The sequence below is a fragment of the Lissotriton helveticus genome, chromosome 1_1 (genome assembly GCF_964261635.1).
Source record: "Lissotriton helveticus chromosome 1_1, aLisHel1.1, whole genome shotgun sequence".
NCBI lineage: Eukaryota > Metazoa > Chordata > Amphibia > Caudata > Salamandridae > Lissotriton > Lissotriton helveticus.
In genome coordinates this window covers 15,687,621-15,714,679 of record NC_136057.1, presented here as the reverse complement: position 1 = coordinate 15,714,679, position 27,059 = coordinate 15,687,621, and the positions used below count along the sequence as shown (strand labels likewise).

The window sequence follows — 27,059 nt, the reverse complement described above, 5'->3', positions numbered from 1 at the left end:
TGACTTAAACTCAGCTGGGAAAGTTTTATGAAGAAGACTAAGAGTCAGACGATCTGGATGGATGGGTTGATAGAAAACGGGAAGGAGGAAGGACGGGTGACATGTAATGTCTGACTGGAAGAGAAGGATTCGCAGAATGCATAGGTGGCTGATATGAATCTGATGCACGGGTGGTTAAAGGATGGGTGAAAGGTCAAAGAAAGTATGCCTGCCTGGGTGGGTGAAACTCTATGGGTGACAGGAATCCTCCGGGGGTTTGATGGGTCAAACTCAAAGGCAAGCAAGGAAGGATGCATGGTTGGTGGTTGAAAAGAAAATTACAAATGTATGTTGTTGCTGAAAGGTTTGTTGAGAGATTAAGAAGAATGATAGCCATGTTTACTTTGAATGGATGGATGCCTGGATGGTATACAATCATTTCATAGGTGGAGACTGTCACTGGATGAAGACTCGTGACACGTGTATGTTTGTCTCGGGCACAAGCTGACTGAGCTGGCATGTCTACAAGGTTAATTTAGCTAAACAAGAGAAAGAGAAGAGGAAGACTTGTCTACTCCATAGTGCCTAGTAGTAATGCCTGGAACTCCCACACATGTTAGAGGCTGAGGTAGTGGAGCACAGGATACTACTAATGTTATGTACTGTGCTTGCTACTGCCACTGCGCCACGGATGTATGACGTTACAATGCATACTTTTACAACGCATGCCTTTACAATGCATTTTTCACAACGCAACATCCTTTAAAACGCATTCCATTACAACGCATGCCATTGCAACGAATTGTCTAAAAACTACCTTTACAACGCATTCCATTACAACACATACTACCTTTACAACATATACCATTACAACATATACCATTTCATTGCATGTATGGTATGTATTGGATAGTATAGGGTTAAAAATTACTATTCTAACTCCAGGGGGTGCAACAGTAGGGTAAGTGTTGGATAATGTAGGGAAAATATGACTATTCTTACTCCAGGGGGTGCAACAGTAGGGTAAGTTTTGGATAGTGCAAGGGTACTATGCGTTGTGATGGTATGCGTTGTAATGGTATGCGGTGTAATGACTGCGTTGTAATGACATGCGTTGTAATGGTATGCGTTGTAGTGTCATGCGATGTAATGGTTGCGTTGGAATGGCATGCGAGGTAATGGATCTTGCGTTGTAAAAGTTTTGCTGCAATGGTAGTGTGTTGTAAAAGTTGCGTTGTAAAGGTTGTTTCCCCCGCACCACTATCATTTTATGTGTATAATTAATTTTGTGTCACTGTTTTGATAAGAGTATTTGTTACAATTGTCTTTTTTCTTTCTTGATATAGCTACTCCTTCCCACCCAAAACCACCACCAACCAGGAAGGAGTTAGCAGCCATGGCCCGACACCGGAAGCTGGAGGACATCTTTACCGAATAGCGTCGACTGGGGGTTCTGGCAGAGGAGGAGGAGGCGGCGGCAGCAGCTGCAGCCTCCTCCAATTCCCCGGTGCCTCCAGTGGTACGGCGCCGTGGCCTGGCAGCCGCCCGCTGCACTTCTTTGAACACTGCTGCCCAACGACGAGGAGGCAACTATCAAGCATTCAAGCGCCTCATGCTCCTCCAGATGGCGCGACTAGCGGAGCGGATAAAGGGCCTGGAGAGTAACCGGCGAGCCCACCGCTAGAACTCTATCGCCTTGTCCCGTTTTTATTCTTTTTTTTTGTGGGTGAGAATTGGGCGTTGGGGACACGTTGGGGTTTATTTTTATTTATGGACAATGGACTCTGGAGTGGACATTGGACTCTTGGACATTGCTTGGGGTTAGGGAGGGGGTGGGTCAGGTGTTGTGTTTTTTTTCATTAGTTTATTTTGTTAGGGGAATAAATTATTTATACTTTACATGATACGATGTAACTCTTTTGCTTCACACGGTTTCCTTTGCTGCTGCAGGGACGCAGCCAGTTATGGATTGAAATAATCTGCCGGTAGTGTAACACACCAACAGGTATATGCGGTACCCTAATTTGTGACTTGTTCTACTAGTATTGTCAGTCTCTCCTCCTAGTCAATGCAGTCTGCAACTAAAACTAAGTATGGGCGAAATTTGCGAATTCGCAGTCCGTGAATTTGCGCGAAAGTGAATTCGCGATCCGCAAAATCCGCAATTTTTTTTATTTGTGCGTGTTCGTGGGATTTTTTGCGTGTTTGCGGGGCTTTTTGCGTGTTTGCGGGATTTTTTCAGCACTGCTACCGCGAGGTTACCCATGCAGTCGTACATGGGCTAGTTGCATGCTCGCGTTGTGCAATTGCGTGTTCGCATCCGTTTTTGCGTGCTCGTTGACAAAAAGTCTCGCGACCAAGCAAAAAAATCTGCAAGCTTGCCAATTGCGAATTTTTAAACAAATACGCGCGATTCGCAGTATGCAAATTTGTCAAAAATTCGCAAATTCCACGAGCGGAACGGATTTTACGCCCATGCTTAACTAAAACCCCTATGAACTCGGAAGGGTGTGGGTGTGAAGAATTAATGAAATCATTTCCATATTATTTAATTATGCCTCTCCCAAACCTCTTCTCTTACCTGTGATTGATGTGTTTGTATACTTAGGCGAAGCGATGGCTGCATGGTGATGATGGTTTGGTTTCCCAAGGTGCTATGGTGGTGGTGGTAGTAGTAGTAAACACTGACAGCAGCATTTGAAAAAAAAAGAAAATGAGACAGCCAGTTGCCTGAGGGAGACTCGGGAACGAGTAGTAGAAGTACAGTACACAAGAACACTGCCAAACATGAAACCATGATGATGATAAGCAATGCTAAAGTGAAATAAACCAGAATGCCTGGAGGGCTAGACTAGTACAAGTTACAAAATGAAGTTGACTCTAGAGTCTAGCTATGATGATGAAGCGGACAAGCATCAAGCACCTTTGTAACCTTCAGTGCTGGAACTAGGATGATGTGATGGCTCAATGCTGCCAACCAATTATATTATAATGATGGATTCTTTATGTTCCTCTGAAAAATAATTTTTAATGAAGCATGGGCTGAAAATTCGTTCCGCTCGTGAAATTTGCAGATTCTTGGCAATTTCGCGTTCCGCGAATCGCGCGAAATTGCCAACCAATCCACAATTCGCAAGTACGCACATTTTTTTTGCTTGTTCGCGCTTCAAAAATACAATCTCGCGCGCGCTGCGTTGACTTACCTTGATTTTGAGTTTGCCGAGTTGTTTTCCTCCCGCGAACAAGATGGTCGCGCACAAAAACGACCGCATGGGTAAGTTCACGGTAACCGCGCTGAAAAAAAAAACAGCGAACACTCCAAAATAAAAAAATTCGCATGTTCGCACAAATTCGCGGATTTCGCGGACCGCAAATTCGCTTTCGCGCGAATTTGCGGAACGAGAATTCGCAAATTTCGCTCATACTTAATTTTAATATTGAATACTGTGCATGGGTGGGCAATCTAATATTGCCAGTGTGGCCTAAAGTGAAGTATATATATATATACTTAGATCAGAAGAAGATCCTCGCCCTGCCTTGAGTTAGTGTTGCTTTTACCACGTCCGCACAAGCAAGTGTGTGATCAATATTGGTGTAAATTTAATGTAGTCACATCTCAATATAAATCACACAGCCCGGGGGAAGAGGGTTAGGGATTGATGAATGGTTGGGAAGGGGGGTTTGGAGAAAGATTTGACAAAGACAAAAACTACACATGGACAACACACAATCTTGAAATTGACCGAAATGCCCACATAAACTCAGGCCAAGGAAACATCTGCATTATTTTTACATGTACCTGGTAACTAGCTTCTTGCTAAGTTATTTCAGAGTTTGGACAGTGCTGCAGGGTGTCACTAATGTGTTTGACATATTTGAGAGGTGGAACTAGCTACTCTGAAGCCTGTAGTCCCTTTTTAAAATATTGAAGTGTTGGTGGTCCCCTGAAGAGGCCCCCTGCCCCGCCCACCAAGCTCCTCTTCTGTTCTCAGGGTTCAGGCACAGGGGGCACCAGCCCCAGGCAGATTGGTGCATTCAGCAGAGGGCCCCCGTGACATCCCCCCCCTTCGAGGATACCAGGCCCTCTTTCCAGGAGGAGGAGTCCTCTTCAGTGGGTGGAAATCAATGCACGGTGGTCGCTTCCAATTTGTCGTCATCCTGCATTTTGTAAATCGTTTACACTGTGCATTTAACTGCTCTCTACTCATCTTGCTTTGTAAAGGCTCCTTGATAAGTATTTCATTTTCTATTTGGCGGTTCATTTTGGAGTCATTCGTTTAGTCTCATTTCCTGTAAGAGGTCAGCTTGTGCTTTTTTGTTGTGCCTCAGACATGTCATTATAAATAAACAAACGTTCAAATAACATTTCAAGTTGAAGGTGCTTCTGTAGGTATCACTGTGTGCACAGAAATGCCCGGATGTGAGGAGTGGGGGACAGGGAGATGTTATGTATGTTCAGGGTCCAATTAAAAACAGCGACACCTGCTGGCTGAAATACACACTACTGTCCTCAAGTCAATTGCTTTTCTAGTAACATAAGCAAGCTCAAATAGTTTGTTGATGGTATTGCATTGCAGTTTAGATATTAAACAAATAATTTAGTGAACTGGGCGCTGTTGTAGCTGGAAATATGTGGTGTTTTTACTGCATCAGTCCAAGTCTGAAGAAGACTTCCTGTTTGTGAAATGTCATTTCTGTTTTTTAATTTGTTATGTTTAAATATACAGCTGCCAGATCATAGGGGTCCCATTTAAAGACCCTCAACATTTTGGTTAAGAGAATTGAAGTAAAAATATGAAACATTAACTACAAAAGTGTGTATCCTCTCTGCAAACCTATCATGAGCCCTCAGTGCTGCTAAGGACGCCTGCCAGCCACTGTCGGTTTTCTGCAAGTTTGCCTGTGGGGCACACCATGGTGTCCTTGCATGCTTCCTATAGGGCCGGTTGTAATCGTAGCAGGGGAAGTCATGTTGACCCTCCCCAGAAGAGCTTCCTTGTCTATCCCATCCAAGCATCTATCCATTCATCTTTTTATCATTCATCCACCGGCTGATATCCACCATTTCATCCTTACATTGCCATTCATTCAGTCTTTCATCCAACATTCAGTCTGTCACCTTCTGCTCATTCATATCCAAACCTCTTCATCCATCTTTAAACCTATCAATAACACAAACCCTTCCTTCCACTGCCATCCATCCTTTCACTTATCCATCCGCCTTTCATCAGTTCATTAATCCATCCTTTCACTCATTTATCCAACCTTTCACTTATCCACCTATCCACTTCATCCATTCACCCATCCACTTATCTATCCATATACCCTTTCTTCAACCATCCATCTATGTTCTTTCACTCATCCATCCATTCCTTCACTCATCCATCCATTCCTTCACTCATCCATCCTTACAGACATTCTTTTACTCATTGATCCATTCAGTCATTCACCCACCCTTCCGCCCAGTCATCAACCTATCTGCTAGTTGATCCATCCACTTACCCTTTTAATCAGCGATCCATTCTTTCAATCACTCATCCATCCATTCTCCAACCATCCATCCTTTCACTCATCCATCCTTCCTCTTTCATTCATACCACCTTGCATCAATCCTTTTACTCATTCATTCATCCATGCATGCATATATCCATTTATCCTTTCACTCACCTGCAATCCACCATTTCACTCACATCCATCCATCCATTGATCCTTTCACTCATCCATCTACCCTTTCACTCACTCATCCTTCCATTCATTCACACTCCCTCATCCATCCATCCTCCCTTTCATACAGCCTTCCATCTGTCCTCCCTTTCACTTATTCATTGTTTCACTGATCCGCCCTTACACCCTTCCTTCAACCAGCCCATCCATCCAGCCTTTCACTCATCCAGCTAATTCTCACCCACTCATCATCCATCCTTTCACTCATTAATCAATCCATTTTTCCCTCGTCATCCATCCACCCTTTGAAACATCCATTCATCCATCCTTTCACTCACCCATCCATGCATGTCTCATCCATTCACTCACCTACCCATCCACCATTTCACTCATCCATCCATCTTTTTACTCACTTAAATTCCCACCCTTTCATGTAGCTATGCAAAAATAAAAATAATAACATTTTTATTAAAAGCAAATGTGCTGTTTTCATAAGGTGACAGTGTACACTTGGAAAATGCAAGAGTTGCCTACAGCATGAAGTACTAAAAGGACTACTATACAGAGGCAACCATATTATGTTATTTGTTGGAAAAGAGTTAAATGTTTGCTACACTTGCCTTTTTTTTAACACCCAAAAACACAGATCAGGAACTTTGCTCCTACCTGTTTGTTTTCTTGTTGTCACCAAAAAAGCAAAGCTATTCACAATTCCATGCCACACAATTCAACAGCACACCAGATAATTAAACTCCTCTACATACTGCTCCACCACACAAAAACATTCCACATAATTACACTCTATAACACACAATCTCACTCCCCATAATTCCAGTACTCAATACCACATAATTACTATGCACCTATTTCCTATGCACACCATGGCACATAATTCCACTACACAAATCCACTCCACAGCACAGAATTCCAAGCCACACAATTCCACAACTAACACTTCCAATCCAACCCACATAATTCCACTACACACCACAAACATAAACTCCATAACATTTACAACGCCAATAGACCTAACTCAACCAAATGCAAGACCTATTGCATTTCCAATGCTTGTTATTACTGCAGTCTGTGTGCTATATTCAGCCCTGAAGCCAAATTTTGTGTTGTCCAATAATTGATTCGACTGACTGAATTGTGTCGGTTGAGTATTTATTATTTTTTCTATGATTTTGGCAGGAAAGGCAGTTTTGAGATAGGAAGTTGGTTTGCCGGGATATCAGGATCCAGGTTCGTCTTCTTGTGAATTGGAAGAATAGAAGCTTATTTCCACATGTTAGGAAAGATCCCTGTGGCAAACATCCCATTAAAGATGTTGTCAGCATGAGCCAGCACTGACACTGCAGTAAGGACCCTCTGCGACTGAGAAACCTAATGCATTTACCAATGCTTGTTTGCATTGTTGCCCAGGCCGACCCCACTCTCCCTCATGCCAGTCTGTACCTGAAGTGGCAGTCTGAGCCAGCGCTGACACTGGAGTACAGACCCTTTGAATTTAAGAAACTGAATGCATTTACCAATGCTTGTTTGCATTGTTTCCCAGTACGACCCCGTTCTCCCTCATGCCAGTCCATATCTGAACTCGTACTGACGGGAACTGGAGCCTGTGCGTGAACGTTCGAAATCATTCAGATCTCTCGAAAGTGAATTACATAGACCTCATTTTTAGTTCCATACTGAAGGTATTTGGGGCCTGTGCACGAGCGGTTTAAATTAAATAGATCTCTCGATAGCGACTTGATCACATCTAACGTGCCGAGGTGCCAATTCACTTGTGCCCTCTCACATCGTGCTTTCACCAATGGGGAGAATTCTTTCGAACTTGATGGAGTATAAGTTCGACTCCCCTGGCTCATCAAAAGGAATCATTGAAGGATATCACTCAACCTTACGTCCTGAAGATGGTCTGACGGTCTCATCGCCAACACAGACTGAAACGTCGACTGCGACATCTACTTCTATGTTCATTTGTTGATTTGAAGGCATTTTCTCTGATGTATCAGATTGTTTCCCTCTACTAATTTGTAGAATAGATGTATTCATAGTTCCTTTGTAGGCAAATTTATGTCACCTCTAGAACTATGTCTGGTAGATTTCAATTTCTTTCTCCCTAGTCCTCAATTGTTCATATATTAAATATATGTTTTGTTTGAAGTAAAGTCTGCCCCGTGCGTTATACTCTATGTTTTTATGACAGAAATCTGCTAAGTAAAATCATTTTTTATAGCCAGATTGTTCAATACTTCACCACCAGTCAGGGTTGAACCAAAATAAATGTTTATGAGATATCTCTGAAATTCATCTACAAACAAAATCCCTTGTAGGCAAACTTTCACTTAATTCAGTCTACATCTTAAGCACCAGACTGAGCTAATGCTGTCACTGCAGTATTGACCCTCCGAGTATAAGAAACCTAATGCATTTACTAATGCTTGTTGAAATTGTTGCCCAGGCTGACCCTGTTCTCCCTCATGCCTGTCTGTACCTGAAGTGTCAGCCTGAGCCAGCACTGACATTGAAGTACAGACGCACTGAGGCTAAGACACATAATGTGTTTCCCAATGCTTATTTACATTGTAGACCAGGCTGACCCCGCTCTGCCTCTTGCCAGTCTGTACCTGAAGTGCTAGACTGAGCCAGCGCTGACACTGAAGTATGGACACCCCGAGCATAAGAAACCTAATGCATTTGCCAATGTTTGTTCATATTGCTGCCCAGGCCGACCCGCTCTCCTTCATGGCAGTCTGTAACTGAAGTGTCAACCTGAGCCAGTGCTGACACTGCATTACAGACCCTCAGAGACTAAGAAACCTAATGCATTTGCCAATGCTTGTTTGCATTGTTCCCCAGACCGACCCCGATCTCCCTCATGCCAGCCTGTGTCTGCAGTGCCAGCCTGAGCCAGCGCTGACACTGCAGTATTTGGACCCTTAGAGACTAAGATACCGAATGCATTTACCAATGCATGTTTGCATTGTTGCGCAGGCCAACTCCGCTCTCCCTCATGCCCATCTGTACCTGAAGAGCAAGCCTGAGCCAGTGCAGTCAATGTAGTACAGACCCTCAGAGACTAAGAAACCTAATGCATTTGCCAATGCTTGTTTGCATTGTTGCCCAGGCCGACCCCGCTCTCCCTCATACTCATCTGTACCTAAAGTGCCAGCCGAAGCCAGCTCTGACACTGCTGTATGTGGACCCTCAGAGACTATGAAACCTAATGCACTTACCAATGCTTGTTTGCATTGTTGCCAAGGCCGACCCCACACTCCCTCATGCCTGTCTGTACCTGAAGTGCCAGCCTGAGCCTTTGAGGAGTTTCTGGGTAATGCTGGTGTTGAGTGCATTGCCGTAGTCGAGTCTGCTGCTGATGAGTGTGTGGGTGATCGTCTTTCTAGACTTGGTGGGGATCCACTTGAAGTTCTTTTTGAGCACGCGTAGCGTGTGGAAGCAGGATGGTGAGAGAGGTGTTGATCTGGCGGTTTATGGCGAGCGAGGAGTCCAAGATGGTACTGGGATTTTGTGCGTGGTCTATGCGTGTGGGGATGATGCAAGATCTTCAGTAACCCTGGGCAAAGAACTCCGCTCCGCTCGCGGATTTTGCATTGATTTGTTAACTCCTCCACGTAGCGGAGTCAGCTACTAAACTGCACCACAAAATACCTTGATAAAGCAACTTTACATGCTAAAAAGCATATAACCAATTCGCAAAAGTCAACTTTGAAAATGAAAAATATCAGGCAATGAGAGAGGATGATTTTGGGTCCCTCTTAACCTAGGGGGAGGACCAAGCAGATGTCTTGAACACAAAGAGCATATCATGCTGAACAATTCAGTGGTGGTCCCATCCTCTTAGGACTACCCCAAGCACAATTATGGGCAAAAATACAATCCCAACCAAAGGCCCTGCAAAGCATTATGGGACGAGATTAGCAGTGGGCAGTGAATATTATAGTATCCAATATCAACATATTCCTCAAGGTGCAGCAGCTCTCCGGCTGAGCTGAGTTCTAACACTATATATTCTACAAAGAGCTGCATTTCAACTAATCATTGCTAGATCTCCCTCAAGTCAAATGCAACAAGTCAAATGACTCATGAGGGACACCTAGTAATGGCTAGTGGAACTGCAGCTTCATGAAAGGGTTTCAATGCTTTTGCATTTGACTCGTGAGGGACACCTAGTAACGGCTTGTGGATCTGCAGCTCTTTGTAGAATTGTTTTGATATTGGATTAGCCCTGGGCGGAAAACTACGCTACGCTCGCGGAGTTTGCGGAGTGAGCGCAACGATGCGCTACCCAAATTGCACGTAGAACAGTTCAAAAACACGTAGCGTAGCTTAGCTGGCATTTTTTGCTTACTCAGGTTCCTCAACGTCAAGATGGCGAACGGGAGCGAGCAAAATCGACATCTCAGCATGACTTTTTCCTCATTCGCGATCGGCAACATCATGTTGCCGATCGCAAATGTGGAAAATAGACCTCCCGGTGAGATTCTCAAAACGGGGAGGTCAGGTTTCTCATTGCGAGTGGTCGCGTATGATCACGCTCGTGATGAGAAACTAACAGTCCTTGTTGAGAAAGCTGCAACTCGAGTACAAATCTACTTGAGCGGCAGAAAACGACTACTTGCACTGTGCATGATGCCGTTCGCAATTATTGCACAGTGCAGACAAGCATCTGGCACTGTGCAATCATTGCAAACAGCATTTTCCTACCGCACTATGAAGTTCGCGTAGCTACGTGTAGCGCGACATAGTTAAAAGCACACTTTGCGTAGCATAGCGCGACTACCCAAACTAAGCCCTGGGTAATATCGGATACTATAATTTTCACTGCCCACTGCTAATCTTTGCAGGGCCTTTGGTTGGAATTATATTTTTGCCCATAACTGTGCATAGAGTTGTCCTAAATTATCACCTCTCTCACTGCTTGCTAAATTTTCATTTTCAACTTTTGTGAAATGACTATACGCATTTTAGCATGTAACGACAGAGATACTTGTTATTTTTCCAAAAGTATATGAGGTCACTGTTTTATTAACTGGGAGTCCAACGGAGCAAAGTTGCGGAATTCATGAAGTTTTTGTTCAACTTCGTGGAATTCCGCATAGTAGTACTCCGCGAACTATGCCCACCCTTAATCTGCAGCCCACCATGAGTTGCCCTAAGCGGAGGTGTTGGAGCCCAGGATGAGTAAACACTAATCAAAAACTAATCTAATAACCCAGATCATAGACAAGGTGCTTCTTGATTTGTTTTATTTATTTATTTATTTATTTTTTATATTATTACATTTTTTTTATTTACATTTTTTTTTACAAATAAAAAATAAAAAATAAATATTTAAAATATGATTTATTATTATGGGGTTTTATTCCTTTGAGCACAACCCATCACAGGGGGCTGCAGAGAGATGTGAGAGGGGAGCAGACATTGACATAAAGACACAAACAGGGGGCAGAGCAGATATGTGGGAGGAAAACAGACATTTTACATGTTTGAATTAACATGTTTTTAACTGTTCAGTAATACTAAAAGTAAATAGCAGAGAGAATGCAGTTTATTTTTATTTATTTTTTAGAAACATTAATGCATACATTGACTGTTGTGTCTGTAGATTCCTTCGGTTTTCCTCCATTTTCTGTTCACACATTTATTTCTAGTTTTTGAAGATTTGGACTTGGCAGGTTGTGTGTTTTGAAGAACATGTCAGAATTATTTGTAAGAAGTGTATATTGGTATTGGGTGACATGTGATATTGATTTGCAGAGTGTGTCCCTCTAACACAACTATTGATAAAGTGTGCCCTCCAACATTCTTACAGGCCCAGAGGATGGAAGAGTCCAGGAGGTTGGGCGGTGCCAGGTCCAGGGTTCTGCTGCTCTGTGTCACCCTCTTCTTCACTGTAGTTTGGGGTAAGTAAAAGACAGCGCCCTGACCACACTGCTCTCCTTCTAGGCGCTGTGTGTGACACTGACCACACTCCACAGTGTTTGACTCACATTTTGTTGTGGTGAATATAAAATAGAGTCCCGAGGTTTTGCATCTTTTTATTTCTGGTGTAGGTTTAGTGCTGTATTTATAGTTCTTCATTTGCTCATTTTTACACCCCTCTCACCAACACCGATTCACATAATTTTTTTATTATACCGTTTCTTGTAAAGCGCCTGGCTGCCCAGGTACGGGATTCCCAGCGCTGGGATGCATTTACATAATTATTTACAAAAACTGTTCTCCTGTATTTTTACTGTTAGATGACATTATTTGTCTTGTTTACTTGCTATTTTTTTTAGGTCTGTCATTAGCGAACACCTTTTGTTTTCCCCCCAAAAATGTATTAAAAAAGAAAATAAGGAATACGTATATACATAGGGGCAGATTTATGAAGGCCTTGCGCCGCCGGTGCGTCACTTTTAACATGGGAAAAAGTGACGCACCGGCGGCGCAGGGCCTTCATAAATCTGCCCCATAGAGTGGCCATGAGTCAGTTCTCTTCATCCATTGATCTATTTTCGCGCCATTTTCATCTTACCTCCACGCACAACAGCATGGAACATGGGTCACTGGTTCAGCCCACTTCACCCATTGGCCACTGACAGTATGAGTGACAGCATTCCACCCTCCTCACTCTGCTTCCGCCTTAGGACAGAGGAACACCAGCCGGACAGGTAAAAGAGTCCCTTACTAACTGACTGAACTGACGCCTCGCCCCTCGAGTTGGCTTTGGCGCTGCGCCGGGGTGGTATTCGGCCGATCAGACTGTAAGACTGCGGGTTGCGGCAGTAGGCAGCGACCCACACATGAGGGTTTATTTACCTGAGGGATTCAGGGAGCCAGGAGGGGCCGCGCGCCACACGGGCTGTACATACAGCAAGAGTGTCTCATTGGTGAACATGTTCTGAATGTATGAGATGTACCCAGTGGCGGCCACCATTACCAAAGGATAGTGAGGCGGGTAGAGGAAGCGCGGGGTATGTTAAAAATAAGAAATACAAAAACTTGCCGGCCGCCTCCTCTGGGACAGACTCTCATCCATAGTCACAGTCATATCCACTTTATTCGGTTGATTAAAACCATAAACGTACACAACAAGATATAACAACATTAAAACGTATACAGGGATCATGTTAAGGTATTCTTTAAGAAACATAGGGGCATATTATCAAGGGGGTTTATCTCCGCTTTTTTGGCTTTAAAAGCCAAGAAAGCGGAGATAAAATTATCTCCCTATTACCAAGCTGTCGCTAACACCAGTTAGCGACAGCTAGTAGGAGATAGCGACCATCTTGGGCCCCGCTTTGCATGTCAGTGATATTTATCACTAATGACATGCAAAGTGGGCGTGCCAAGATGTTAGCGACTGGAAACAGTCGCTAACATCGCTATCTCCTATCACCAACTTTTGGAGATATTCGCGCTAAGCGCGATTATCTCCAAAAGCTAACACCTGCCCTGAGCAGTTCTTAGCCATGTTATCCAATGGGAGGTGGATAACATGGCTAAGAGCATTTGCTCGATAATGCCTGAATATCGCTGACTTTTCAGCGATATTCATGCATTGCGGCCGTTTTTTATTGTATTTGCGATAAACCTTGGTAATACCAAGGTTTATCTGCGATATTAATCGCCGCAGCTCAGCGGTAAAGTTTTGTCTCTAACCAAGCAATAGCGATAATTATCGCTATTGCTTAATAATATGCCCCATAAACATTTAAGCAGGAGAAGAGTCCACAGCCTTTTGGATGGTTACGTGCAAGCATATCCAAAAGTTCATCGCACAGTTTCCCCGGGGCACAAGGGACAATCAATCTAAAACCTCATGTCATCACAAAATTCATTAAAGGAACCACTTCATTAAAATGATATCCTGTTAAAACACAATTCATCACAGAGAAGACACTCAGTCTAAAACAGATGTCATCACAAAATTAATAAAAGGGCTATACTTCAATAAAAAGACATCCTATTTGTACGCAATTCATCCCAATAGTAAGAAAGACGACAACATTACATGACAGGGGAGCCCTACATTTACTCTCCGTAGTGGCCGCAAATTAATGACTGTAAATATTAAGACTGTCCCTTGTATTAATCAGCAATTATTGGTAAACATAAAATACAATATTAATGATAAAACAGTACGCTAGGAACATACATATTATCTGGATGTATGACGTTACAACGCACACTTTTACAACGCATACCATTACAACGCATTTTTAATATCGCAACATCCATTACAACGCACACCATTACAACGCATTCCACTACAACGCATAGTACATTTACAACGCATACCATTACAACGCATTACACTACTTTGCATATAAGGTAAGTGTTGGATAGTGTAGGGGTTAACATTACTATTCTAACTCCAGGGGGTGCAACAGTAGGGTAATTTTTGGATGGTAAGTTATGCGTTGTAATGGTATGCGTTGTAATGACTGCGTTGTAATGGTATGCGTTGTAGTGGTGTGCGTTGTAGTGTCATGCGTTGTAATGACTGCGTTGTAAATGCATGTGTTGTAATGGATGTTGCGTTGTAAAAGTTTCATCGTAATGGTAGTGCGTTGTAAAAATTGCGTTGTAAACGTTGTATACCATATTATCTTGTTAAAATTAGAACATGATTACACTGTCTCAGTATCCAGGATGGGTATCTCAATGGCAGCCTATGCCTATGTCTAATAGCCCCAGTTAAGAAACTTGCCACCCCAACACAGACTAGAGGTGAGGGTAACATTTGTAGATAAGTCAGAGCCGGCCTCAAACAAATTTGCTTCCTCTGAGCAGGGAGAGAATAAACTTCCTGGGCAGAGATTCATGATGAGCACAGAAAAACATTAGATGGATAGTATCTTGCTCAGAGAAGTTGTCACAAAGACAGGGCTTTAATGAATCAGGTTTGGAACCGCCTTTGGGAAATAACAGTAACCAGGGAACCATATTCAATTGAAATCTTGTCAAACAAAAAGATGATAAGCTTTGTTAACATAAGATAGATATGTTTGCATTTGCTGGCCCATGGCTGAGTGTGAAAAACCTTCTCACTGAGGGTTTAATTAATTAATTCTCCTCCCTTAGACCTTGGAGCTTGTCTAAAAACTGCTGTTTACAAATGCCTCTCGCACTAATGTGAACTGGACCATGGGCCATAGTACCCACAGGAAGAACATATGCACCCGGCAACATACATTTCTGCAACCTCGAGATATCAATACAACACTCATTCAATTGTGCTGTACTCTCTTGTCATTTTGCTAATTCCTCTATCGTGGCTTCACTCTGTATTTCCTTTACACTTTCAAGAGTATTTTACAACATAACAACGTCAGGAACTCACCTAGCTGGACCTGCAACAAACATATGTTTCATTTTACTTTGAACTGTTTACTTAGCTACCTGATCTGCAAAGGCATTCCCTCTACCCACATCATCGGTAACCATCTTATGGGCACTACACTGTATTATCGCCAATTTCTTGGGAAACGTTAAAGAAGACAAAAGTCGCAATATAAGGTGTCCATGCAGAATCTTTGTGCCATGGGAAGTAAGGAACCCGCTTTCTATCCAGAGCCCCCCAAAATTATAGGTGACTCCAAATGCATACTGGCTGTCAGTGTAAATATTGACAACCAGTCCTTTACTTAATTTGCAAGCTCGAATAAGGGCAACAAGTTCAGCAGCTTGAGCAGACTGATAGGAACCTGTGATGTCTTTACCACTGTCTGCAACGTGGTAATATTATAGGCCGCATTAGTGGTGCCATCTGGTAATTTAAAACAAGAGCCTTCAACATATAGTTCTCCCTGAGGGTCAGATAAGGGAACATCAGTCAAATCTACCCGTCCTTTTGTCTCTTCTTCCTCCCTGAAAATACAGTCATGTTTGTCGACTGCATCATTCTCAGAAGGGAGGGGAAGCAACGTGGCTGGATTCAGAGTGACACATCTCTTAATCGTAATATGTTTCGCAAACAATGTCAATTCATTTCCAGTAAGACATGCACTGGTGAGGTGCTGTGTATTTATGTTATTCAAAAGTGTGTCCACAGCATGGGGTACCATAACTGTAAGGTCAGTATCAAGTACGAGCCCAGGCGTTTGTCTCATCGAAATGACCACAGCCGCGACCTCTCTCAGACAGCTCGGTAGGGCCCTTGCAACAAGATCAAGCACAGCAGAAAAATAAGCACAAGGCCTCTGTTAATCTCCAAATGTTTGTGTTCAGACAGAAAGTGTGCAGCCAGCCATCTCAGGAACATAGAGCACAAATGATGTGCTATAGTTAGGTGTGCCAAGTACCCGAGCTGAACAAAGCGCGGTTTTCAATTGCTCAAAAGACTGCTGACATTCAGGCGTCCAAAGCAAAGGCTCATGCACTCCTTTTGTTGTTAATACAACCAAAGGTTTGATTAGTAATGAGAATTGGGGATCTACTAGCGATAGTAGGAAGTAATATCTATATAAGTGCGTACATCTATTTGAGTTTGTGGAATGGGCATATTAACATCGATACCAATAGGCTCTGGGGTCAGTCTCCTACCCTCCTTCGAAAGTAGGTGACCTAAGTTGGTAACCTCCTGTTGACAATACTGGAACTTAGAGAAAGAGACCTTATGTCACTGATATGCCAAATGCAACAACAATTACACAGTACTATCCTTACAACCTTGTTCCATGTCAGAAGCTATTAACAAGTTATCAACATATTGCAGCAATGCCTGGAGGAAGCGATAGTGAATCTAATTGACTTTTTAATGCTTGACTATAAATACTAGGACTCTCCGTATAGCCCTGAGGAGCACAACAGAATCTAAAGCTTCTGCCAGCTAGTATAAAACCAAATAACACCTGCAATCTGGATGAATAGGAATACTAAAGAATACTAAAGAATGCATTCTTCAAATCAATGATAGAAAAGACCTTAGCAGTTGATGGAATCATCGTTAAGAGTGTAGTAATATCGGTACACCCAGAAACTGTGGAACCACATTTTTATTAAGCTCTCACAAATCAATCACAAAACGATAAACTTCATCAATAACATCAGGGGAACCTGAAGGTGCCCTCTTAAGACTCGAAGAATGGGACTATTGAAAATATTAGCTGACGTCTCCTCAACCAGTCCCTTTCATATCAAATCTTGAACAATCTGAAGAAGGGCCCGTTCACCTGCCTGTGGTATCTTATACTGAGGAATGCGGGGTATAATAGCTTTATCCTTAATCCGTACAGAAATTGGTGGTATATCTAACAGACCCACATCGTTATCCCCTGTGGATCACAATTTTTGATGGACCAGAGTATATTCATCTGGAAGGGGCGGATCCTGAGACAAACACTGCTTAGCACTCAAGTCCGCACCCACAGTAATATTAACACCTTCAGGGGAACAATAATAGTAGCATGCAATTTCTTCAACAAATCCAAACCCATCAGATTTTCACCGATATCAGAAGTGAGAAGAAATGGAGAATCCACAGTAAAAGGACCAATAGCAAGGGCAAGAGGGCGTGAAATGGGGATTACAACCGATACTCCTGAAAAACCCTCTGAAACATTATTTTGACCAGACAGAGCCACCCCAGGGACCATGTGAAGGGCAAACTTTTTGTAGCACCTGTATCCACCAAAAATTGTTTAGTCGATCCTTGCAAATCCACATTGACATGTGGGCCATGCTGATCTACAGGTATATGCACTGTTCCTGTACCCTTTCCCTGGCTGTCCTAACAGTAAGACATCCCAGTTGCATCATCAAAATCACAATCATCATTATACTACTGAACATCTTTACAGTTGTCAAAGTAATTATCACTACCGCCCTCAGAAGCTGTCTGTCTACCTGTACCACCTCCCTGGTGCCGGAGCCGCGTCCCCGTGGGGATGCAACCTTCTGCAAAAGTACAGGGCACTCACTACGCCAATGGCCCTCCTTCTTGCAATAAGCACACTGATTCGGTCACAACGGTGTGGCAGAAAGCTGCCGAGTCAAGAAGGAACTCCTCGTCCCTTATTACTTCCATTAGATGCTTGCTGCAAAAACACCTTTGTTTTTAAATTCTTATGTTTCTTAACAGTCCTATCCTTTTCCTCCTGATCTCAGTGTTCATAATACTGGGCCATATTCGAAATAACAGAAGGAGAAGACGTGGACCAAGAACAAATGACTCGTGATTTCAAGAAGGAGGTTAGAAACCTGTCAACAAGCAATTTAACTCATTCCCTCAATAGACATATCCTGTCCAGTATACTCCAAAATGTATCTTCAAACCTGAAGGAAATGACCCGGTTCAGGCCACTCGGGCCCCTAGGACCACCTCTCTGCCTTCTGTACTAAATGAAGAGTCGGTCAGATGGTAGAGAATACACACCAATCATTGTTTATTCAGATACACTCAGAGTGGAGCGCCATCTGTCCAGTCACAAGGAGGGCTACAGAGGGAACTGAAATCAAAAAGCGTAAAGATACATTATGTAGGTTTCATAACCGGGCAGAAACACGCCTCCAGTGGAATTTTCCAAGCAGGTGCAATCACACAGCGAAATATAGAAGAAAAAAAATCAGAGCTCATATTTTGCACAAAGTAGCAAAGTCCAAGGTTGCTCCTTCCGGAGCCTGCCAGAAGACAAGGGGGAGAGGGCCTCTATCTTATGAGAAAGCTATGAGCTAATGTGAACTGTGTACTAATTTCTAAAACAAAACCTAAGGGGAGAATTGAAACCTAATGAGGGCCATTTCTTAGAAAACTCCAAGATTAGTTTCGAACAGCCTTTAATGGCTGCTGATAAATAAAATGGTGCAGCGCATGCTAACTTATACAAAACACTGCATAGGCATAAACAATTTAATTCTAACAGACCCTCCTTTCACCATAAGCTAAACATTTTCTATTTTATTAAATGCAAGGAAAAACGACTATGAACATTCCACATTCTCAACATCAGGAAGTGAAACAGTGAGGAGGAAGGACGTTTCAAAAATCCCCTTGTCAATGTTCATCATGTCATTTATTTATTTCTGGACCATGATTTGTATCATGAATAGATATTTTTCGTTTCGGGGTGAGGACAGTGGTACAATAAGAGCAACAGAGTGGTACCAATATTTCCACAAAATAAATCAATATTTGAGAATCCAGCCTCAGCTTCCAAAAAGAGACCAACTGCAATTCCCACTTTCCATTACCTTGACATTGCAAGAATATCTCAAATATGCTGGGTAATATTATTTTCCATATTTGTTATCCTGACTACACACTGGTCGCCACTAAAGCCCATACACCACCAGTCTTAGCCAGAATAAAATCCACTGCATATCTAGTCTGTTCTGAATATATCCCCATACTCTCCAACTGAGTGGTGATGTCACGTAAGGCTACCACTGTAGTATTGGATAATATTTGTAACTTACATCCAAAATATTCTTTGGCCTTTTCCCCTCTAGCCATGGAAGTGCCAACCAATGTGAAAATGGAAGAAATTATGTACCCAAAAGTAATGCCATTGCTTTAATTGTTAACTTCTATGTCTGTCACCCCCGCACAGAATTCCTTGGTGAGCGTTCTTTTGACCCTTCTAACTTTAGGCTTCGCACGTTTACAGGCTGCACCCAAAGGGAGTACGATTTCCAGAGCCACGTCTTTCATACCATTATGAACATTGGAATAAGTCCCGTGAGACACAAAAAAAAAACCTGAGTGTGCATAAATTGGCCTATCATAATCCACTGCAGAATATTCAGTATTCATTCTAACCAGGCAAGACCCACAACTATTTGCGCAGCGCTTAGATCAGCAGCGCTTTTTCAACTACCAGGCTCGAACTTGGAATAATTTTAAAGGACCCGTTTTATATTTGAATTAATTTTTTGTTACTTCTCCCCTGTTTTTAGCGCCATCTACTTGCTCAATAATTGTATCCTCACTGCATTTCGTGGCTCCTCTGTCCCTCGTTGTGGATTAGGCAGCGCCATCTTGGGGGTATTCTCTTCACAGCTGCGCCACTTAGGGCAGCGTGCTAGGCGGCGTCAATTACTGCAAGGTATTTAAAAGGACCATGATAGCGCGCAGCGGTCGCGCTCAGCGAGAGCACGCCGGAGTCACGCCAGAGTCCAGCCCGTCTGTGCCCGTCCGTGCACGGACGGGCCCAGGGGCTAGGACTGCTGGTCCTATCATTAAATATTCGTCAGATACTCTACATGAATTACACTCCAATAAGGTAAGGCTGAGCCCAAATATTATCGGCACGTTAAAAGATTTACATATCCTGAAACCCATTAAAACAAGTTCTTATTTGGGTCAACTTGAACTGAAGGTTGGGAGTTTGAATACCCGATCTCTCCATAAGCACCACCTAGAAATATTTACCCTTTTGCAAGAGGGAGATATAGATATTTTAACCCTAACCGAAACATGGTTAGATGACAACTCGGTACCGGATATCTTAGCAGCTCTGCCAGGAGAATATGATGCGGTATGGCATAATCGCGCAAATGGGTTACGTGGCGGAGACGTTGCAATCTTATTCAAAAAGTACCTGAGAGTCAAAAAGCTTATGGCGGAATCGGTGGATTTGGCAGACCTTTTGGGAATAAAGGTGACTTTAAATAATTCATGCTTTGCGCTTTTTACACTATATCGGCCCCCAAATACCACTGTAACATTTAACGATCTTTTTGCCCCCATTCTATCAGATATCTGTACTAGATACCAAAAGGTAATAATAACCGGTGATTTCAACCTACACTGGGAAAAAATGCCTAAAGATTCGATATCTCGACAACTGGAGCTTTCTATGTCCACAAGTGGTCTGAAGCAGTTGGTAGAAGGTCCCACGCATAACAGGGGACATACACTTGATCTTGTCTGGACTTCGGATCCGGAAGTGATGATTCAAGATATCCTACCCTGCGTTTGGTCGGACCATTATCTGATTAACTTTGGTATTTCCATTAAAGGGAATTCCATAAGCACAGTCCCAGAAACGAAAAAAGTTCGTCAATGGAAGAAGGTTGATTTGCAAACCTTGACTGTCACTCTTCCACACTGTATTAATCCCCTTAGCGGCAATCTAGACCAGGACTACATGAATTTGACTAAAAATCTAACTCAGGCGATCGATCAGATTGCTCCGGAAAAGCTACAAAAAGCCAAAGGGCTGAGGAAAGGCGCCCCTTGGTTTAGTCCTCCTTTGAGAGAATATAAGAAAGAGCTCCGCCGTGTGGAAAGGCATTGGAGGAAAACCAAGGAGGAAATAGATCGTGAACACTACAAAACCAAATTAAACTCTTATAAGAAACTGATTTTGAGAGTCAAAGCAGAATATTTCGATATTCGTATCAAACAGGCGCAAAATATTCAGAAGGAAACGTTTACTATTCTGAGTGAATTGACTAAGATACCTGTCAAAACTGAGATAAAATTTGACAGTAACACCTTTCAACAGTATTTTTCAGGAAAAGTGCAAACTATTCTTGCCGAGATTAAAAATATTACAGTTGGCGGTTTTACACCATTGCAAAATACTACTGTCCCTCAAGAATGTATCATTTCATGCTTTCCTGAAATAAATTCTACCAAGCTTGAGCATTTGATGAATAATATCAAATCTGGCTCTCCTGCCGACCCATGTCCCCCTAGGATTTTCCGGGCGGCACGTCCTATCTTAGAGAAACATATCCTCTCCTTCCTTAATATGTCATTGCAGAAGGGATACCTTCCACCTAGCCTTAAGGAGGCTCGGGTTAGACCTTTGATAAAAAAATCAGGAGCAGACTCAGCCAACTTAAAAAATTATCGACCGATCTCCCAATTACCATTTCTATCAAAAATTCTAGAGCAACATGTGCTGCAAGATATATCCTCTCTCCTGGAGTCCCACAATCTCCTCCATGGGCGCCAGGCGGGCTTTCGGGCACATCACAGCACCAAGTTAGTGATGCTCTCGGTGCTGGATGAGCTTAGAGGCATGGCTGACAGTAGGAAACCAAGCGCCCTGATACTTTTAGATCTGTCAGCGGCGTTTGACACTGTCAGCCATGACCTGCTCCTGGAAAGAATGGCCAGTCTGGGAATAAAAGGGGTAGCCTATAAGTGGCTAGAATCCTTCCTAACGGGGAGACAACAGAGGATTCAACAGGGAGATGATCTTTCTGATGTAGGCATGGTGGAGTGTGGAGTCCCGCAGGGCTCAGCACTATCTCCACTACTCTTTAATCTCTACCTAAAACCCCTGATTGAGTCTTTAGTGCATATGGGCTGTCGAGTGTTTAATTACGCCGACGACACTCAGTTGCTTTTTAGCATTGAGAATTCTACTGAAGCCCAGACGCATATGCTAGAAGTTCTTAGGTATACAGTCAGTTGGATGACTGTCAATCTATTGAAAATCAACCCTGAAAAGACAGAAGTTCTAGTGATATCTACAGGAACATCACCCTGGGGTGATGGGTACTGGCCACAAGAACTTGGTCCTACTCCAATACCAGCAGCAAATGTAAAAAGTCTCGGCATAAAAATTGACTGTGATCTGTCAATGTCTGCCCAGATTTCCACGGTAGTTGGCGTGTGTATCGGTCTTATTAGGCAATTACGTAAGCTTGTCCCTCTCCTTTCTCAGTCGATGCTCCGCACGGTAGTGTCAGCCACAATTATATCACGATTGGACTATGGCAATGTCCTTTATTTAGGCTGGCCAAACAGTCTGATCAAGAAATTACAGGTGGTTATGAACGATGCGGCACGCCTGTGTTTTAAGTTTCCCAGGAAAACCCATGCCTCCCCCCTATTACATACGCTTCACTGGCTCCCGGTGAAGCAGAGGGTGGAATTCAAGAGCCTGTGCGTTGCACATAAGGCAATATATGGACAAGCACCGGCCTATATTAAGGATCGTCTGACGCGTTACAATCCGAAACGATCACTTAGATCCTCGGATGCTCAACTATTGGTTTGCCCTCGTTTCAAACTGGCAACAAAGGGTGGAAGATCTTTTTCCACACAAATCCCACAGCTGTGGAATAAGTTGCCAGACATGCTTCGTAAGGAGACCAATCTTCTACAGTTTAGAAAACTACTGAAAACAACATTATTTAGGGAAGCTTTTGGCCCTTCTTAATTATAAGGTATTCTATTCCTTCGATCAGCCCGCAAAATTTGTTGTGTTTCTTGATCTGAAAGCGTCTTGAGACCGGTGGGTGAGCTGGCGCTATACAAACTAAAGTAACAATAACAATAACAATTCCAAAAGTGCTTGATTGTCTGCTTTCACCAAAGTGATTGTTTCTTCATACATCACCAATCCTGAGCAATTTAATATATAATGAAGTGCTAGTACTATTGATAATAGGACAACAAGCAGGATATTACCCAGCTTCCCGGAGAACTGTTAATTGCTTATAATGCCATCTAACCAATGTTATATTTTGTTCATCCATTTAGAAATTATAACAGTATGTATTATTATCGCAACCAAGATAACCCTCTCCTGCTGGTTTTCTTTGGTATAAGCATGGCCCTGAATACCCAGAACCTAATACTCCACTTACTTCCTCAAAGTCGGGTTGTTGGGTGTATATATAATTCACAAGTGACAATGGATAGGCAGTCCACAGACTCGTGACAGATTGGGTGGGGTAACAAGTTGTCCCTTCTCCAAAAAACTTCTTATGTGTCTCCAAGAATATATTTTTCGATACTGCTCGTTTTCTTATTTTCGGGGAGATAACGTTACTCATACTATACAGAGGTACATTCTGATAATTTTCCAAAACCCATGATACCCTGCATAGTATTATTATCAACAGAACCACAATAGCAACACAAATAATTTTTCTTTTCCGGGTCCACATCGTATCATGCTGTCCAATGAGAATCGCTGGTTGCTCCTCCTCAGCAACCTTTCTACCAAAGGGATGAATAATAAATCACAAAGTGGTAGGAATGCAAAAAGAATATATGAGAACCCAGTGTCCGTCAGAGCCGCACTGGTACAGTCTTCTGTTGTTCATCAATCGTTGGCACCCTTGAGCACCGGCGGTGGAGCTTGCTTTGTCCTAAGCTCTTTTAATCTGTTCCACAGTGATATCAGTTATATACTCGCAAAGTATACTTCTAGTCCTCCTAACTAAGGTCCTAACAATATGGGCAGGATAAAAGCACAGTTACTTCACTACTTTCTCTATATTCTGTTGGTACTGAACTCAGTACTACCTATCTTGCGCAGTCCATTCCTAATCTCTTTTCTCGTCTGACTCACTATCCCTCAGCCAAGGGCGCAAAATTTACCTCGTACCTCCAGGCACGTGATCGGTAAAGGGTTCCTGGATAGCTCGTATTTCAGGAGGAACAGCCTTATTTAATGCATTTTCATTCATTCTCTTTATCCTTTTGTGTCCATGTTAACTGGGTGTCGCTAAAAGGCACAAATCTCTGCACTGATTCGAAATCCGTTTCCCGTAGTCTGTCTTTGACTTACTGGTTGTAGGGCAGTGGTAAGGGAACCCGCTGAAAATGAGTAGCATGAGCCCAGTTCTTCTGACCAGCAACCTTCACAGCCGTCAGTGTGTAGTAATAATCACTACTGTAGAGGGTTCAGATATCAAGTTTATTAAGTATAAGTATAACAGGTGCTCCCAGCTTGGCGGCAGTCTCTCACTGCCGAACATTCTAACACGCACTCCCGGAGACAGAGTGGGCTGTACCAAGGGGAAAGAGGGGAAGGGGTGGTGAAAGGGAAGAGGGAGATTACAACACACCTTCCCCCCTAAGGAGAACAGAAAGGAAGGAAATGCGGCGCCCCAGGCGGGGGGAAAACAGGAAGAGGGAAGGGGAATGGGAGGAGAGGAAGAGTGGAGACAGGAGAAGGAAGGAGAGGGCAAAGGAGAACTGGGGCTACATCAAGGGAACATTTGAACAGTAAACTATAGAACTCATCACGTTAAGTTCAATGTAGATCTGACAAAAGGTAGTCCCGAGCATTGGTTCCTTTGGTCCACTAGGACCCGTGATAAGTCCTGACCTTTCTCCCAAAGGAATGAACACCCTGAGTGCTACAATAAGTGTTGTCGGATATGCCGATCCTTAGAAGTCCACTTCTGCCACTCCACCATCGCAATTCTAAGAACTGCGGGATAAGTCTCAAAGCGAGGGTAGAAGGCAGGGAAAAAAAGTGCAACCTAACTTTTTCCCCTAGGATCCTCTAAGTGTGAACAAGCTTTACAGTTTATTCCCGCCTGGAGTTGTGCACTCCTCTACTAGTCTTTCCATATCCATCGAGGAGGGTGTGTAGGCAGTAACGCTGTTTTCTACCTTGGGCAGTAACTGGGGCCCGGATACACCCCGCCTGCTCCCTCTGACAAGATAAGACTCTCTCTCCATGTCGTCCTCGATGACTGGTATGGTCCCTCTTCTACCCTCCTTACCTTGGCCGTAAGCAGAGTCCATACCTTTTACGAACTCCATTTCAATCAGCTCCGGATCACTAGCATCAGTCTCTACTGACCTCAGTCTGACCTTCTGCTCCCTTCCTTGATTCCCCTGGAAGAACTCCATAGTGTATCCTGGGCCATGACACTCCTGCTTGCTCCAATTATAATTAAATGGACCCTTCTTCCCTGACAGGCCACTGGGTGGAGGACCTATTAATGATTCCTGCATTTCCCCACTCTCACTCTCCATCTTACCACTGTAAGGTCTTTGAAAGTAATTAGCTTTCTTCTCATCCTTATCCTCCGACACTCTTAAGTCTCTTTCTCTTTTCTGCCCACCATAGTTCACATACTCTTCTCTTGTTTCAGTCCTGAACTCAACCGGTGAGATACTTTGCCTCGTCTCACTGCGATTAAAGAGGTATTTCTTACTTTTCACTTTTTTCCGCTCATTTCTTGCATTTACAATGCGCTGCTCTTTTTTCTCGAATTCTCTGTTTTTCACAACTTCACTTCCACTGCCTTGTCTCTCGCATTTCTTACGTAATTCTCTTTCGTCCACCCAACTTTGGTACATTTCAAGTTTTTTCCTTAGTTTGTCCTTTGCTACTTCTTTTCCACATCCTGTATTGCTTGCAGCTTCTTGAAAAACCACCGAACCTTTTGACAGTGACGTGCGAGCGATCCATGCTTCACCCATAGTTGCATCCGTGCCGGCCGCTCTCCCATTAACTGCTTCCTCACGCCCTTGTCTGTGGAGAACTATATCTCTTTCCTGTTCATGTTTGTCTTCATACTCTTTCCTCATTTTGATCTTGGACTCAGACGATGTGGTTCTTTGCCACGTCCCTTTGTGATTGAATTGGTTACTCTTACATTTTATCCTTTGCCGTTCATTAGCTGTAGTAATTATGCACTCTCCCTTTCTTTCGAATTTCTTCATTTCTTCACTGTTTTTCTTCTCATGTTTCTTACTTTCTTTTCCATACTCTTTGTTACTTGCAGCTCCATCAATGTCACCCGAATCCTTCAATGTCAACACACGGGTCTTCCGTGCTTCACTGTTTTTTCCCTGTGAGCCTTGGATCTGTGCCAGCTCACCCACGTGTTCTTTTCTTCTTACATTACCTGATATTTCCAATTTCCTTTGATCCTTCCACCCTGGCCTGGTGGATCCTTTTTCTGTTATACATATGGTACTCCAAGTATTATTTCTCTTGTGCATTAAATCCGTTACTTTGTAACCTATTCCATTGATATCCTCCCCTGTGTCCATATTTAGGAAAATGTTGGCCTCTTTGAATTCATCTCCATTTTTTTTTTTAGTTAATTCTCTCTTCCATTTGCTCTTGTTTAACAAACTATCACGTGATCCTGAAAATGAGATCATATATGTCCCTACTCCACCTATGAAGGTGGTACACTCCGGGTTTATTCCTCTGGTATTATCTTTCTCTTGGCTTACCATTCTTTCCTTGATCACTCCTTCCCTTTGTACCTTTATCAACAAGACTTGTTTTTTATATTCATCCCACGCACTCCCGATGCCTTCATTCACATTTCTGACTGATCCTTTCGTGAATACTTTTCCCTTTTCATGGTACTTTTTCCGTCCTTCAGTTCCTAAGATGTGAAGTAATACTTCAGCCTTTTCCTCCTGTATAAGAGATACTTCCTCTTCCTCGACGACTGATATGTACTCCTCAAAGCATTCATTCCAATCACTCCATTCTGTTGTGTTTGTTTCATCCCCCTCCTTAAACAGCACTGGAGGCGGAAAATTATACCTTAGGCCCCCCTCCATGTTGAATGCACCGCTATATCTAGTGATTCACGTGAAGATGTGGTATCCACCACACCCAGACAGATGGCGGTACGAGTGTACTTTGTGGAGATCTCTGTCGCCCCTAGCAGATTCAAAATAATGCGCTGGAAGAGGGCACTGGGGTACTAAATGTGAAGGAAACTTT

At 43.0% G+C, this 27,059-nt stretch overlaps 1 long non-coding RNA gene across 1 annotated transcript in view; it reads left to right on the top strand.

The window, feature by feature from the left end:
- The window catches only part of LOC144766950 (uncharacterized), a 58,995-nt gene that overhangs the window by 13,739 nt on the left and 18,197 nt on the right, over positions 1–27,059 (top strand). Inside the window, exon 2 of the long non-coding RNA XR_013598000.1 lies at positions 11,483–11,573. This is a non-coding gene — a long non-coding RNA (uncharacterized LOC144766950). The remainder of the gene's footprint in view (positions 1–11,482; positions 11,574–27,059) is intronic.